Genomic DNA, 15805 nt, shown 5'->3' with positions numbered 1-15805 from the left:
ATTATCACCTGTGCTGGCGAGCTCTCCATGCTGTTCAAATAGAAAATGAACATTCAAAAGTTTCTGGGTTTTAGCAGAGAAGGGACTCTGCTGTGTACCTGACTGCTGTGTAGTGGAGTTGAAAGAGCTCTCCAGAGTGGGTTATAGGAAGCATTATGTCTATGGGACACCTGCTGGAGGCCAGTTAGTTCAAATTACTCATTGCAGCATCTACAATATTCTCCTATTGAGCCATGCATGTGGAATCAAGTGTGACACCTCTCACAGAGGTGGAGTACAGAAGTTGACTAAGGTGAACTTAGGTTGGTGGAAGGGACGGTAGTGTAGTCACCTACATTATTTGAGTGACTTAACATGGCTTCCATTCACCTAAGTTTGTAGTGTAGATCAGACTACAGTAATAGCATACTTTATTTTGCTGCCTGAAGTAAATTAAGTGCAAGTAGATTGAGTTTCAGAAGTAGCTAAATCTAATAAATTGGTGGGCAGCAAATACATTCAGGGAATCAAAAACTGAGAAAATTCCAAATTGGCAGAATGTGGATTCATAAATGGTATGTAGTTATCTAGAGTCACACTAAAAATGACTACACCAAGAAATGAATACTTGCAAGCTGCATTTATTTAAATCAGTGGTTTAAAGCATCAATTTTAATAAGTTTAAATCAGGAAGCCTTGATTTAAAATACTGTAATCATGTTTTACATCTGTACTTTTTAGGTATTTTCCTAAACAGAGGTTGATTCTTGTTTGTTAATTATTAAAATATATTGATTTTTTTAAACTAAATAGAGCTAAATTTGGTGATTTTTGCTAAACAGGACGATACGCTTAATATATACATATTTATGTAAGGAATTGTAGGGTTTAACTCACGTTTATTCAGATTCTCAGTTTTTATATTTTTGCATTATAAAATGGTGAACTATGCAGTTTTTATTTACTAAAATTAGGTTATTTTTATCAACCTGTGGATGGAAATTCAAATAAAATGCACAACAATGTTATTTAATTTAAAAATATCAAGTGCTGGATTCATAAGAGAATTTATCAATACATGTTTACTTTTAAAACTGATTTATTATACTAGGGAAGTACAGTATAGGTAGCTAATGAATTCATCTGATACTAGTCATAATTTTAGATTTTAGAACTAGTAGTTCTCATCCTCTCACACCTAGTTTTTATTCATAGATTGGACATAAAACCAAACTTTACTGCTTTTCATTTCCCAATTGGTGTGTGAACTTTGAGTGAAATAAAGAATAGTCCTGTGGCGCCTTAGAGACTAACAAAAATATATAGTATCACGAGTTTTTTGTGGGCAAAACCCACTTCATCAGATGAACTGGAGTGGAAAGAGCAGAAACCAAGATATATAACAAACAGTGCAAAAAAAAAAAAGTACCTGTCAATTGTAGGACTGGTGCCCATGAAAACTTACACTATACAGTATATTTTTGTTCTCTTAAAGTGCCACAGAACTACTCACTTTTAAAAATTACACATTAACATAACTACCCCGAGACTTTTGAATAAAATAGTCATTAAATGGAGCGTCTTGAATAAAATTAAATTAAGAGAAAATGGAATCAGATTGCTGGCATTTAAAATTAAAAAGGTCATAGAGCAGGCTTTAAACTAAGGGCTGGGAGAAAGCTGACAAGTGAAGAAGAGTACATGGATTGGACAGAGACATCCCTTAGGAAAGTTTCTATCTTAGTGAAGAAGAGAGGCTGGAAGACGATAAAATACAGGTAAGATCTGATGAGAAACAGTCAAATGAAAGAGTGTCTCATTCAATGAAATGGCAGACAGCTAAAAAGTAATGTTTTTAAAGTGCTTATATACAAACGTTAGAAGTCTAAATAATGAGATGAATGAACACTAGTGCCTCATATTGAATGGGGATATTGATATAATAGGTGTCATAGAAACTTGGTGGAATGAGGATATTAATGGGCACAGCGATACCAGGGTACAAAATATAATGGAAGGATAGGACAGGTCATACTGGTGGGGGAGTGGCACTATATATGAAACAGATCATAGAATCAAATGAACCAAATTGTACCATAGAAGCTCTATGGATAGTAATTCTGTGCTCTAATTATATGAATATAGCGGTAGGGATATACTACCAATCACTTCACCAGGATGGTGATAGTGACTGTGAAATGCTAAGTGAGATTAGAGACTTAAAAAAATAATAATGGGGGACTGCAACTCTTCCTGTATTTACTGGGTATGTGTCACATCAGGGCAGGATGCAGAGATATAGCTTCTGGACTCCTGAAATGACTGCTTCTGGGAGCAGCTGATTCTGGAACCCACATGAGGAGAAGCAATTCTTGGTTTAGTTCTAAGTGGAGTGCAGGATCTGGTCCAGGAGGTAAATATAGCTGGAATGCTTGGAAATAACAAATTAATTAAATTTAACATCCCTGTGGTGGGAAACCCTAATTTTAGAAAGGTGAATTTCACAATGAGGATGTTAGTTAAGCAGAAATTAAAATAGTGAACTGTAAACTACATGGAAACTAGGGATGTAAAAAGGTAACTGTGTAACTACTGAAAACTAGCAGCTACACGCACTGTAGGCTCTGCAGTATAAAGCTTAAATAAGCTTTAGAATGCAGAAACCACAGCAAAGTCTCCTCGAGGGCAGGGCCGCCAGACCCTGCCAGCCCAGCAGAGAAGCCGCCTTCACGGGAGCTGGGCTGGCGAAGGCTGCTGACTCTGCTCCACAAGAGGCTCTGCAGCTGGCTCTCCGGAAGGCTTCCGACCCCACTGCTTGGGAACCAGTGTGTAACCTGAGGTGGGGGGCCCTAACCTGTCTCAGTGGTTGCTCCAGCCAGCTGGGTGAGTGGAAAGGTTTGGGCTCTGAGCACCATCAAAATTGCTGCAAAGCTGCTGCCCCTGGTAATACAGATTCCACTTTTCTGCTGTACAAAAACAAGGTGCTAGTTAGCCAGGCCAACTGGTGAACTTTTAGCTGTGATCCCCATGCCCATCCTCACCTTTAGCTGTGCGAAGAATGAGGTGGTTAAGTGACTAGGAATGAATTAAGCCCAATGGGAAGAGTATTGGAATGAAAAAGGCCTGTGATGGAGATCTCCCAAGAGAGTCATATGAGAGACCCTGTTCTGAGCCTGACCCAAACAGAATTTTAGGCTAGATAGCAAGGTAATACAGTTGATCTCAATTACCTGGAAGCATAAGAGTAAAGATGCAAGGGCTTTATCTGTAAATAGCAAGATATTAAAGGGTATCTGAACTTGATTACCACATTCACTTATCAGCAGAAAACCTAAACGTGATAGCATGTTCAAATTAATAGACAATGTAGTGGTAAATATCTGTTCATTTTAACTAGCATTTAGGGTTTTAACATTAATTTTGAAACTCTCCCTTGCCACTTACACTTACATTTCATCATAGATAGGTCCTGAGTGGGACTGAAAAGGTTGGGTTTTTCTGCTAGCTGTTTTGTGATATTGCTGCTATGCAGCTCTACTCTTTGGACCTCTCACTGACTTTGTAGGCATTCTTGAAACTTTTCAATAGATGTGGTCATGGGGTGGGGGGGAAGAGAACCCATATGTTTCACTGCTTATGATATACATCAATTCTGCTTCACATGGGGGTTTTCTTGGCCACAGTTTGGATTTTTGCAGTGTTTCAGAACTAGGGCTTTGAGATGAGCTGTGGTAGTTGAACTCTTCTTCCATATCCAAAGTTGATCTGCCTGTGCGTTCTTGTCAGTACTTGCCTAGACCATGGTCACAGGCACCTAGCTAGTACTGAGAGCTAGTACTGAGAGGGGAACTATCTGGCATATAAAGGACTGTGTCAGTGATAGAGGGAAGACTTTGGAGGATGCCATGGCAAACAAATGCAATAGAATCTTTTAACAACTTATATCTGAAAGGACCATCATTTTTACTGTCATCTAAAAACTCAGCATAAAAATCAAGGGCCTTGCAGTTTTCTGTTGAAATAGAATGAATAGCAAATAACTCCAGTGAAAACAGACCATGAGGGCCATGAGCTATTCTAGGGATTCTCTTCTGAAGCTAATGCTACTATTTAAAACAAAATTAAAACAGGATGTACAGTGAGGCTGATTCTATAATACTATTATCATTGAGCTCATACCTATCTGACCATAAGGTTATTTATAACTCGGTACTTTGAGTCCAAGGATCTTAATGGACAAGAAGAAAACAATTTATTCCCATACTTGATGTAGGGACATGGCATTTTTAATGGTGGACAAAATTGGACTGGTGGTAAAAAGGGGGACAGTTCCCATAGCAAGGGAAAGAGACACTTGCCAGGGGACAATAGATAGCTCTTCCCATGGGAGTTTTTAGCTGATCACCTGTTTAGAGGGTCAGGAAAGGTGTGTTTATTTTTTTCTTCCATGGTCCAAATGATGCAGGACTAGGGAGTTTTGCCTTCCTTGAAGCATCTGCAAGTCACATGGGATCACGGCATGCACATGGTATCGCAGTAAGATTCTGAGGTAGTGGTGCTTTCAGCTGGTTTGTAGAGCATTTAAGAATAAAATGAATGGTTCCGACAGATAAAAGACCTGGAATTCTGGTGATGGGCTCATTTGATACTTTTAAATGTAGACTAAACCCTAATTATGGACTGAGTCCCCACTGTGGTAGGTGATTTATTGGTCAAGCCCTGACCTTCAACTAACAAACTCACAACTAATTTTATCACTTGAGCCTTAGAACACCCTAAAGTAGAGTTAAAAGATTGTGTGGTGTGATACTGAGACAGGAAATGGTTGGTTTGAATTCTGTATTCATCATCTGGGGGTGTTTTGATTTACAAGTTCACACAATGACAAATATTTTCTCTTTTGGACACTGGTTCCACGTTTTGAGAGCACAGCTAAAGGAGAGGATTCCAGGAAGGGCTGTGTGGCACCTTATATCTCAAAGCCACATCCTGGAACCCTCATTCACCACTGTCATGTAATATTTTTTTACAATGCAGGTCTTGTGTTGTGAGGTATCATTTTAAAAGTCTGTATCTGCTGATCATTAATATCCTGTTGGATTGTATGTACTATCATTGTATGTGAAGTTGTGAAACATTGTATGTGCAACTGAAACACATGAGGTTGGGAGATGCCAACAATCAGCCTTTCAGTTGCAACAAAGGGCCCGACAGAAACCGGTGGCCCATCAAAAAGGAACAGTATCCCAGAGGCTCCATAGAGAAGGCATTTATCCAATGGAAACTTTGTTCAATGAGGACTGGCTCACCCCGCATTACAGCAAGGATATTTCTAGCAGCCAGAAGTAGGTCTAAAAAGAGATAGTCACATCAGCACTTGGCCTCTCATCCCCATCCCATGTCTTTACACGTGGGCTTTGTCTACACTGAGTTTTTGTGGCAGAAAATATGCTAATGAGACTCATTAGCATGAGTTGTGACATCATTAGCATATTTTCTGCCGTTTCTTTTTGCACTTTGCCCCTGAGGTAAGGGGCTAGATGATGATTGGCAGTGGGTCACTGAGGCAGGGCGGGTATTGGGGATCCCCTGGGAGGGGAGGACTCTTGAATGCAGTGGCACTGACCTAGGACAGTGCTATGCGGGAAGAGCAGCATGCAGGGGCGGATATAGGGCAGGGCAAACGGGGCGGCCGCCCCGGACCCTGCGCTTCAGAAAGCCATGCGCATGCGCCGTGGCTCCACCGCGCATGGCGTCACTGCGCATGCGCCGTGGCAAAGGGGGGGCCCCGCAGAACGGTCATCTGCCCCTGGCAGCATGGGCAGGCTGGGGGTGCTCCAGGGCTGGAGAGCTAATTCCCAGAGTGAGCAACTGGAGGTGCCTTAGGGATGAGTGCTTGTCCTGTGACAGGACCACATACGAAATTATTTACAATGACAAAAGTGGGACTTATAATTCACTAGTGGCAGAAGCTGTAGTGTAGACAGCTGTCAAGTGTGTCTATCAGCATGTCAGACTTGCTTGAATCAGGATTAGATAATACAGTATTAGTGCTTGAGCCCTGCAGAACTCTCGCTGGAGCTGCACCAGTCACGTTGGTGGTACTGGCAAGAATGGTTAAGACTGATGAAGGAGATCCAAGGCAATAGGAATGTTAAATCCAGTTTTATTAATGCTAGTGAGAAGAGTTTCTGTCACCAAAGGAGAGATGATAGTTTGCCCCCTCTCTACTGGAGCTGTTCCAGAAGTGGGTTAAAGCTATGCTGGGCCCAGTGAGCTGTGGCCTAGCACCCATGCTGTCAGATTAGTGGTATGAATCCAGGACTTGATTCCTCCTGTGGGTTTGAGAGGGTCACTTCCCCTTTCTATCTCAGCTTTGCTAAATGCAGGCTTTTGGGGGTGGGGTGGTGGTGGTGGCAAGGAATAATCCCCGTCTACTTCATATGCAGTGTTTGTGAAAATTAGATTGGAAAGAGCTTTGGAAATGGAATTGCTGTTTATATAACTGTAAGTAGTGTTTCTTTTTTAGTCATATTTTTCTAAATAAAAATTTAGAATCTCCCTCCCCCTTCTAGAAGTAAGAAAAAAAGGGTAAGTAACAGTGGTAAATGACCACTCTCTCTCCCTTTTATCCAGAACTCCCTCAGTTATAAAGATGTAACCCTCCCCAACCCCCGCCCCCAACAACAATATCCCAGTTCCTTCCTGGGTGAAAGCTAGTATTCAGGCTCCCAATAGAAGGATATTTTACGTAAGAGAGGCCATTCTGGATCAGACTAAAGATCCATCTAGCCCAGTATTCTGTTTTCCAACAGTGGCCAATGCCAAGTGCCCCAGAAGGAGTGAATAGAACAGGGAATCAAGTGATCTCTCTCCTCTCATCCATTTCCAGCCCCTGACAAACACAGGCTAGGGGCACCATTCCTACCCATCCTGGCTAATAGCCATTGATGTACCTAACCTCCATGAATTTATGTAGTTCTTTCTTGAATCCTGTTAAAGTCCTGGAGGTCACATGGATTTAGAACTTTCCAACAACAATGCTGACATCTCCTTCAGCATGTCAGGGCCAGAATGAGTAATTTTATGACTCACTCCAGCTTCCATGTGTGAAATGCTCAGCAATTGCCTAATGCCTGTTTCTCTTACTGTTACATAACCCAGCATATATCATGTTACCATTGTTACTTTGTCCATGACCAAAATAACACATCTGCTCCAAGTAGCATGCTCTAACTCCTCAATCTAATTTGAAGAAGACTTTTCTATGCAAGCTTAAGTGCTTGTTCTTTACGTCAAAAGTGTTTAATCCCTGCATAAGGATCCTGGGTCTAACAGTGTCATTAACCTTCTCAGGGTGATTTGCACGGCTGTCACAGGGTTGATAATCTAGAAGTTTGACTAAGCTATGTAGGTGCAGTCAGCTGAATTTTCCTGCCCTCTGGGGTAATACTGCTTTTTGCCCTGTAGGAATTTATGATAATTCTCCCATAGGTCTCTAATATCCCAGGGAGGAGGTGGTAATATCAATTAATTTATATTTATAGAAGTGTACACTGGCCCACTCTAAGAGCAGGGCCCCATTGTGCTACACACACAGGCTGTCTAGACTCCAAGGAGTATAGAATCTTTCAAAAAAGCCTGACGTTTTCGAAAGAACTGCGTCTAGAGCGCGATTTACGTTCGAAATGGTGCTTGTTTGAAAGAGTGCCATGAAATGATTATGCAAATGAAGCGCGGGATAGTTGCACTTTCGAAGTGCCTCATTTATATCCCATAGACCGAGGGATGTAGTCTAGACCCAGCCATAGCGAGACAGTGCTAGTCCCTGAAGAACTAACAAAACGTGGAAGAAAGGAAAGCGTGTCATCACCTCCATTGTGTAGCTGGGGTGCTGAGGTACAGAGTGAGACACTAACTTTGTTCAAGGTCACAGGAAGCTGGTTGCAGAGTCTATATAGTGCCTTTACCACTAGGCCAGCATCCTTCCTCATATTGCAGCTCCAAGCCAGCAGGTCCCACTCACTTGCTTGGTGGCTAGCCTGGATTTTCTATGTGGGCTGGCAGGCTGATGACTATAGGGCTGGCATGTGTGCCTGGGCTGGAAGGGCTATGGGGAGTGTATCTCAGGGCTCTGCCCTGATCCTGCACTGAGTGATCTTTGCTGTCCACCACCTCTGCTGCCCCTGCCCAGCACCCCAAGGCCTGTGTAGAGACTGGCCAGTCTCAATCAGTGGGGAAGGAGGCTTGGCTGGGCCTCATAAGGCAAGTGGGTCTTGAGGAAGCCTGGCCTGAACAGGCCCTACTCTCCCTCCAGCCTGGCTGATTGTGCTGCTTCTGGAAAGAACCCTGTCCTGGGACCAATCCCAGCCAGCGAGGCCTGGCAAACTAGGGCGTCTCCCAGCAGGGCTAGTGAGTATATTTGGGAGTAGGGTTGCCAGGTGTACGGTTTTGAACTGGACTGTCCAGTATTTGAGCTTTCTGTTCAGGAAACAAATTGAGAAAATATAAATGAGAAAATATGGATGTCCGGTATTTTCTAGATAAGATGTAATGTAGATTGTGATAGAATGTCAAGTGTGTCCAGTATTTTTTTTAAACCATCTGGCAACCTTATTTGGGAATGGATCTCTGGGGAGAGGGGGAATGGGAGAGGTTTGTGTGTTTGAGGCTGAGAGAGAACTGCATGGCTGTGTCTAGACTGGCTAGTTTTTCCGCAAAATCATCTGCTTTTGCGGAAAAACTTGCCAGCTGTCTACACTGGCCGCTTGAATTTCCAAAAAAGCACTGACGATCTCATGTAAGATTGTCAGTGCTTTTCCAGAAATACTATGCTGCTCCCGTTCAGGCAAAAGCCTTTTTCCGAAAGACTTTTGCGCAAAAGGGCCAGTGTTGACAGCACAGTACTGTTTTCTGGAAAAAAGCCCTGATCGCGAAAATGGTTATCAGGGCTTTTTTGCAGAAAACTGCGTCTAGATTGGCTATGGACGCTTTTCTGCAAAAAGTGCTTTTGCAGAAAAGCATCCTGCCAATCTAGACGCGCTTTTCCGAAAATGCTTTTAATGGAAAACTTTTCCGTTAAAAGCATTTTTGGAAAGTCATGCCAGTGTAGACGTAGCCCTCGTGTTGGGGCATTGGGTGAGGGGGAGCCTGCAGGGAGTGCTGTGCAGTTGTGGTGATGAAACTGGGGGGTTACTGGGTAGTGGGGGGAGGTTTTTGTATTTTGGGGCACTGGCCATGGGGATCTGGAGGGGATCTCAGAGCAGGGTGGATTTGTCCCCCAACATATTTGTGCCCTCCCCCGCTTGAGGGGAATTCGGTGCCTATGCCATGCATATATTGCTTGTATGGTCCTGGGGATCAGCGGCAGATATAGGGCAGGGCGAGCGGGGCAGCTGCCCCGGGCCCTGTGCTTTAATAGGCCCTGCGCCGGTGCCGGTGTTTTTAACCTCTCATCTGCCCTGCTTAGAGCAGGGTCGGCAGCCTGGGGCCTGCGAGGGAGCCCGATGTGGCGCTTTGGAAGCTCGAGCCCCACCCCCACCGCAGCAGGCAGCCCGCACAGGCGCTGCAGTGGCCGAAGCAAACCCCGTGCTGGTCGGGTCTGGCCGTGAGGCAGCAACAGCCCCACGCAGAACAGAACAGTGCGGCGGGGCTCTTTGTGGTGCAGGAGCTGCGAGCCGGCAGGAGAGGGTCCCTCATGGCTGCTTCCGCCCCCCGCTCCCCCGCACAAGCCCATTGGCTGGACCTGGACAATGGCAGCTGCGGGAACCCACCAATCACCGCTCCCCTCAGGCTTTTAATCCCGGAGCACATAGCCAGCTAGCTCCTGTGGGAGAAATGGGCGAGCAGCACTTTCAGGTAAGTGTCCGGCCCCCCAGCCACTCCCACTCCGATATCTTCACCCACATAACCCTCCTCCCAGACCTTGCATCCCAATTCCCTGCCTTGGGGCACAGTCCAAACCCCTGGCCAGATCCGCTCCAGGCCTGCTGGTCCCCAGCCCGTTTGTGTGGTCCCCAGCTGATTTTTCTGTAGGGTCAGTGTCCCCTAACCCAAGAGAGGTTTCCCACCCCTGCCACAATTACAGGAAGCCCCTGCTTTATAACAGCCCGCTTTACGATCCTCCCCCCGCCACCACCATTATGATCTTTTTCCGAAGTGGGGAAGGGGCCAAAATCCCCAAACTTACGTCCTTGGCCTGTTGTAAATGCAGGCTTGAGTTATGACTAGGGTTGCCAGGTGTCTGGTATTGGACCTGACAGTCCAGTATTTGTGGCTTCTGTCAGGTGGTAAACCCCCAGAAAATACCGGACCAGTAAAATGTCTGGTATTTTCAGTTTTTCTCATCTGGAAAGCCAGTTGGGACATTCTTGCCCTGCCATGAATGGGGATGGGGAGTGTGAGATTTAAAGGTGCCATGATTTTTTTTGGAGGGGGGAGGGCACTTTTTTTGCTCAACATTTGGACATCCCCCTCTTTTTTTTATTAATGCAGAATTTTGTTTAAAAATGAATTACAATATAATTAGTTGGATAATTTTTCTTCTAAATTAAGTTTCTATCAAATGTACCCAATTCACATTTAATATGAAAACAGCTTTCAATTTGTGCATTTGATGCCTTTTTTCTATTTTTTTTTCTCCAAAGCGGGGCCTGGAGAAATTGTGCTGCCCTGGGCCCTGCAAAACTCGCATCAACCCCTGCTGGGGATGTCACATGGGCTGCAGCTGTGTGTTGATTGGACTACAAGTGGCCCCTAGGCTGTGGGCTGAGAACCTCTGATTTAGAGGCATGTGGGAAGGGAAGGGAAAGAAAGTTCCAGCCTCTCTCCCTCCTGCACAGGCAAGGATAGCTGGGGGGAAAGGAGGCGAGGAGTTAAATGCATAAATGGGTAATGTGGAGAAGGGAAGCAAAACCCCTAAGGCAGTCCAGCCAGGGGGTTGGCTGCACAAGAGCCTCCTTTGTGGCTCATTTGAAGGCCTTTGCAGAATGGTTTGGGGTTGCTGCTGGTGGTGAAGCATATTTGAACACATGCCACAGTCAGATTCCTGAACTCCCCAGAAACACAGTAAAAATCCTCAGGTTCTGCTGGATTTTTTTTTTTTTAACGCTTTAGACAGCTGGACAACTGAATGTTGCTGAGCCCTAACTACTTGCAAGCTGTTTTAAAGCTGTTATGAGAACAAATGAAGCTTGGAAACCGATTGGCACCATTTTATAGGTGAAAAGGGGAGATGGGGGAAATGGTGGAATATGGGTAAGAAGTGTTATTGTCCAACACTGTTCAATGCATTGAAAGTGTGTCTGGATTACTTAGCTATTGAGGACAAGAATAAAATCTACTGTTCTTAGCTGCTATTAGTTTTCAACAGAAATAAAACTCAAAACATTTAAAGGGGATCAGTGTCCCTCATGCCCTGGCCACAATTATAGCTGCAAAACTAACATCTGGGGAGGGAGGACACACCTGCCTCACTGCTCCATGAAATGACAAATATATAAAGTGAACACTACTCCTCCCCTTAGTCAATTGCTTGAACAGTAGGTTAAATTACCATTCATTATCCCTTCTTCAGGAACATTATTATCAGGTTCTAAACTGTAACAGAAATATTGCCATTGAGCCTTGCGGTATAGCTGACTGGAAAAACAGGCTGGATTGATCAGACTAGAAGGAACTGTTCCAGCAATATTTCAAATAGGGTGGCCAGCTACAGCAGGCCTTAAAAAGGGTTGGGTTAATTTTAGTTTTCTTTCTTTCACATTTCATCTCTTCACAGATGAAGAAGCTTTAAAGCTTTCTGTAACAGCTTGATCCAGCCATTAAACACTTAGCCATTTGCTCCTTTGGCAATGACCCATAACTCCAAATTAAGGCTTTTGTTTATTTAAAGGCTGTATATGGTCCAGAAATTCTGTTCCACAACTGCCTTGGGCAAAACTCATTCCGGTCAATGAGCATTTTGCCGAGTTAAAATTACAGAGTCAGATCCTTGAAAGAGGGGATTGTCCTTAAGATCGAAGGTTTTTTGTTGCAGCAGTTTTCTGCTTAAATAGTGCAGGCCCCAAGACAGAAGGAAGGAGTCTGCAATGCATTCTTGTTGGTTTTTTTTATTTTTTTTAACTGCACTGCTTTCTCAGGTAAATGTAATATTTATGTGTGGCTCTTCTTTCATCTTAAACTCATCACATCTGCTAATCTTGAAAGTGGCTTTCCCATCTTCATCTTCTGCCGATTCTTTCTTTCTTGTGTCTTTTCACTTGTACAAGTTGCTGCCTTCCCTCTTGGTTATAAGAAATCTCTTTATTGCTCTTTCTTGACACCCCTTATGGGTGCTATTGTCTTGTACTCTGTTAGCTTCCTCCTGCCAACTCCAGTGCAGAAACCCACCTCCTGCTCCCTTCCATTGGCTTAATTCCTCCCCATAAATTCTGTTTCTGAGGCTATGTCTACACTGGGAAGGTTTGGTGATGAAAGTGCTGTCTCATAAAAGTCACTAGAAGTGAAAACTGGTCAAACCGATTTTTCTGCCTCCCATTATTGACATGACCACATTGTTAGCACCCTGATGACAGAGCAAAGCAATGTGGGTAAGCATCTCATAGTGCAGTATTGAGGGAAGGCAGATCCCTGTGCTTCTTGGGATTTCTGTACAGCTCTGAGCTAAAGAATGTCAAAGCAGCACACCAGTTTCTCCAGCCCACCCCCTGAAGAAACAGTCTGCCGGATGCTGTGTTCCTAGCAGAGCAGAACAGAAGCATTCCAATGATTTGTCCCTTTTTTGTTCCTGAAATGGAGCAGCTCACTCAGCTCTCAGATACTTCCTAGAGCTTTGAAAGGGGAAGGATGCATGCCTGCAGTGCAGCAGAGACCACAAAACACTGAGCACAACCATCAGGGCAGGCATTATGGGATACTGGCAAACGCCAGTTCTCTCGACAAAACAAACAGCAGAGTCCACACTGGCTCTTTGTGGACAATAAAGGTGTCATGATTATGAGGGTTAGCCAGCAGCCTGGGGATTAAGGGGTTAACTATATCTAGCCAGGTGGAGTGACCAGTAGGAATGTAGGTGGGACTTTCAAAGTGGGACAAAGGAATTTGGGTTTTTTCCTTTCTCTCTTTTGTCTCTCTGGAGGGGGTCTCTGCAGCTACAGAGAGGGACAAGCATGTCTCTCTCTCTCCAAGACACCATTCTTCATTTTCTGTAAGTAGGGTAAAGCTTAGGTAGTTTCGTTAGGCTTTATTGTTTTAAGGGTTGGGTATGGGATTTGAGATCTGGCACTGTTTAAAAGATGTCATGGCTCCTTCCCCACTCTGGCATGATAAATGCAGAAGTGGGGGCCAGCAACTGTACCCCAAAGCCTTCTCTACCAGGCTTTGGTATAAAACTTCCCCCAAAATCTTAAAAACCTAGATCTTGGGAATAAAACTTCCGCTGCCACCACCCAAATGTTGATAAGGAAATCAGGGGAAAGATCATTTGGGAAATCTCACCCCTAAAATAAAAATCAGGGCACACAATTAACCAATGCCAGGCTAATAAAAATAAAAGAAAGAACTTTTATTATTACAACAATATTCCTGTTGCAAGCATAATGCATAGATGGGAAGGTAACAAAATATACTCATGGAGAAACTCCATGGGCCTAGAACTTAGTTACAAAGAAAAGCCAAAACATATTTTAAACAGTGCCAGATCTCAGATCCCATACCCAATCCATAAAACAATAAAGCCTAACGAAACTACCTAAACTTTACCCTACTTACAGAAAATGAAGAATGGTGTCTTGGAGAGAGAGAGACATGCTTGTCCCTCTCTGTAGCTGCAGAGAACCCCCCCCAGAGAGACAAAAGGGAGAAAGGAAAAAACCCAAATTCCTTTGTCCCAGTTTGAAAGTCCCACCTACATTCCTACTGGTCACTCCACCTGGCTAGATGTAGTTAACCCCTTAATCCCCAGGCTGCTAGCTAACCCTCATAATCATGACAAAAGGGACAGGAAAAGACAAAAGCCTCTTGCAGGGGTGGAAGTTTTTTGTTGCCAAAACTGGGTGTTTTCCCCAACAAAAAATCACATTGCAGTGTAAACGCTTTCACTGTTTTGTCACCAAAAGGCAATTTTTGGTAACAAAACATGCCTCACTGCCACTAAGGGCTTGTCTTCACTATACACGGGATCGATGCTGCAGTGATTGATCTACCAGTGATCACGTTATTGCATCTATTTAGACATGATATATTGGCTTCCAAGCACTTGTCCATTGATTTGGTATGCCACCAGGACGAGAAGAGTAGCCAGAGTCAATGGGAGAGCAGCCCCTGTCAATCTTACCATGCAGAAGACGCCACTGTAAGTATGTCAACTTCAGCTACTGTATTTGCATAGCTGAAGTTGCGTAGCTTAGATCAACCTGAAAGTGTAGTGTAGGTGAGGCCTAATTCAGCAAGTGCCCATTGTGAAGTTACGTGATTCTGTGCTCATTTCCCCACCTACAAAATAAATATCACCTGCCTCAAAAGCCTAATTGATGAATGTCTATTACAGAGTTTGGATCTAAACAAAATGCTCTATAATACCTTAACTCCTGGGTAGGGGTTTCTATCTGTGTAGCTCTCAAAGCACTTTATAAAGCAAGGTGAGTATAGTTAGATTCTGACAGATGGTGGAATGGATGCTCAGAGAGAAGCGACTTGCCCACGGCCCAGAGGGAATGGGCATCTCACACACAGTATTATTGATTGAAGTCTGGATAGTTTGCTTGTGCGTGTGCTTTCTGTTACTGGCTGACAAATCTATGAACTCAGTCCTCTATTCAATTGGACTGCTCTTCACAAGCTCATATTAAAGAAAACCTGTGAAGAAGCTACGGCCTGTGTTTTGGTGGCTCTAGAGTCAGGGCAGAAAATTTCCACCCAATTTCTCCCTCTTTTCCTTCCCTTTATTTAGGCCTTTTACTGGCTAGCTAAGGTATTTATGATAGTGTGATAGTGCCCATGTTGTCACTGTGGTGAGAGGTCCTATAATTCAAAGTTTCTTCATTAGAAGGATAGAGGTGACCTTATACAACTGCTGTTTATTCTGAGAGATGTTAATCACAGCTGATGTCCTAAGCACTGATTGATTAATGGAGCAATACAGGGCAGATTTAAATAGCAATAACAGGATAAATGATCTGGAAAAAGAGGTAACCAGTAAAATTACTCAAGATAATTAAGTCCAAAGCTGACAGTGAAAAGTTCCAAAGAGATTTCGCGGATTGGAGGATTGGGCAACAACGCTGCTGATGATAAATACAAAGTAATGGGAATTGGAAAACATAACCCAACTATACATATGAAATGAAGGGGCTTAAATGAACGGTTACTATTCAAGAGAGAGATCTTGATGTCATCGTGGATAGCTCTCTGAAAACATCCACTCAAAAGAGCTCAGACAATGTTAGGATCCATTAGGAAAGGAATTGATAAGAAAACAGTAAATATCAGAATGCTACTATATCAGCATGCCTTGAATACTGAATGCAGTTCTAGTCACTATCTCAAAAATTATTAAAAGTGGAAAATGCATGGAGAGAGGCAACAAAAAGATGGATGGAAGGGATGGGACAGCTTCTGTATGAGGAGAGAGAAAAAATACTGGGACTATTCAGCTTAGAAAAGAGATGATTTAAATGGGCATATGATAGAGACTGTAAACTCATGAATAATGTGGAGAAAGTGGAGTGTTATTTATCCTTTCATAAAGCACAAGAATCAGGGCTCATCCAATGATATTAATAGGCAGCAAGTTTAAAACAAACATAAGGAAGTGCTGCTTCATACC

The 15805-nt window shown here is 43.5% G+C and overlaps 1 protein-coding gene across 2 annotated transcripts in view; it reads left to right on the top strand.

Annotated features, from left to right (window-relative positions):
- Positions 1–15805, top strand: part of PLEKHF2 (pleckstrin homology and FYVE domain containing 2) — an 85184-nt gene that overhangs the window by 34430 nt on the left and 34949 nt on the right. The gene's annotated exons all lie outside the window — the stretch shown is intronic.

This window comes from Pelodiscus sinensis, chromosome 2, assembly GCF_049634645.1.
Source record: "Pelodiscus sinensis isolate JC-2024 chromosome 2, ASM4963464v1, whole genome shotgun sequence".
NCBI classification, from domain to species: domain Eukaryota; kingdom Metazoa; phylum Chordata; order Testudines; family Trionychidae; genus Pelodiscus; species Pelodiscus sinensis.
This window is presented reverse-complemented; position numbering and strand designations above follow the sequence as displayed.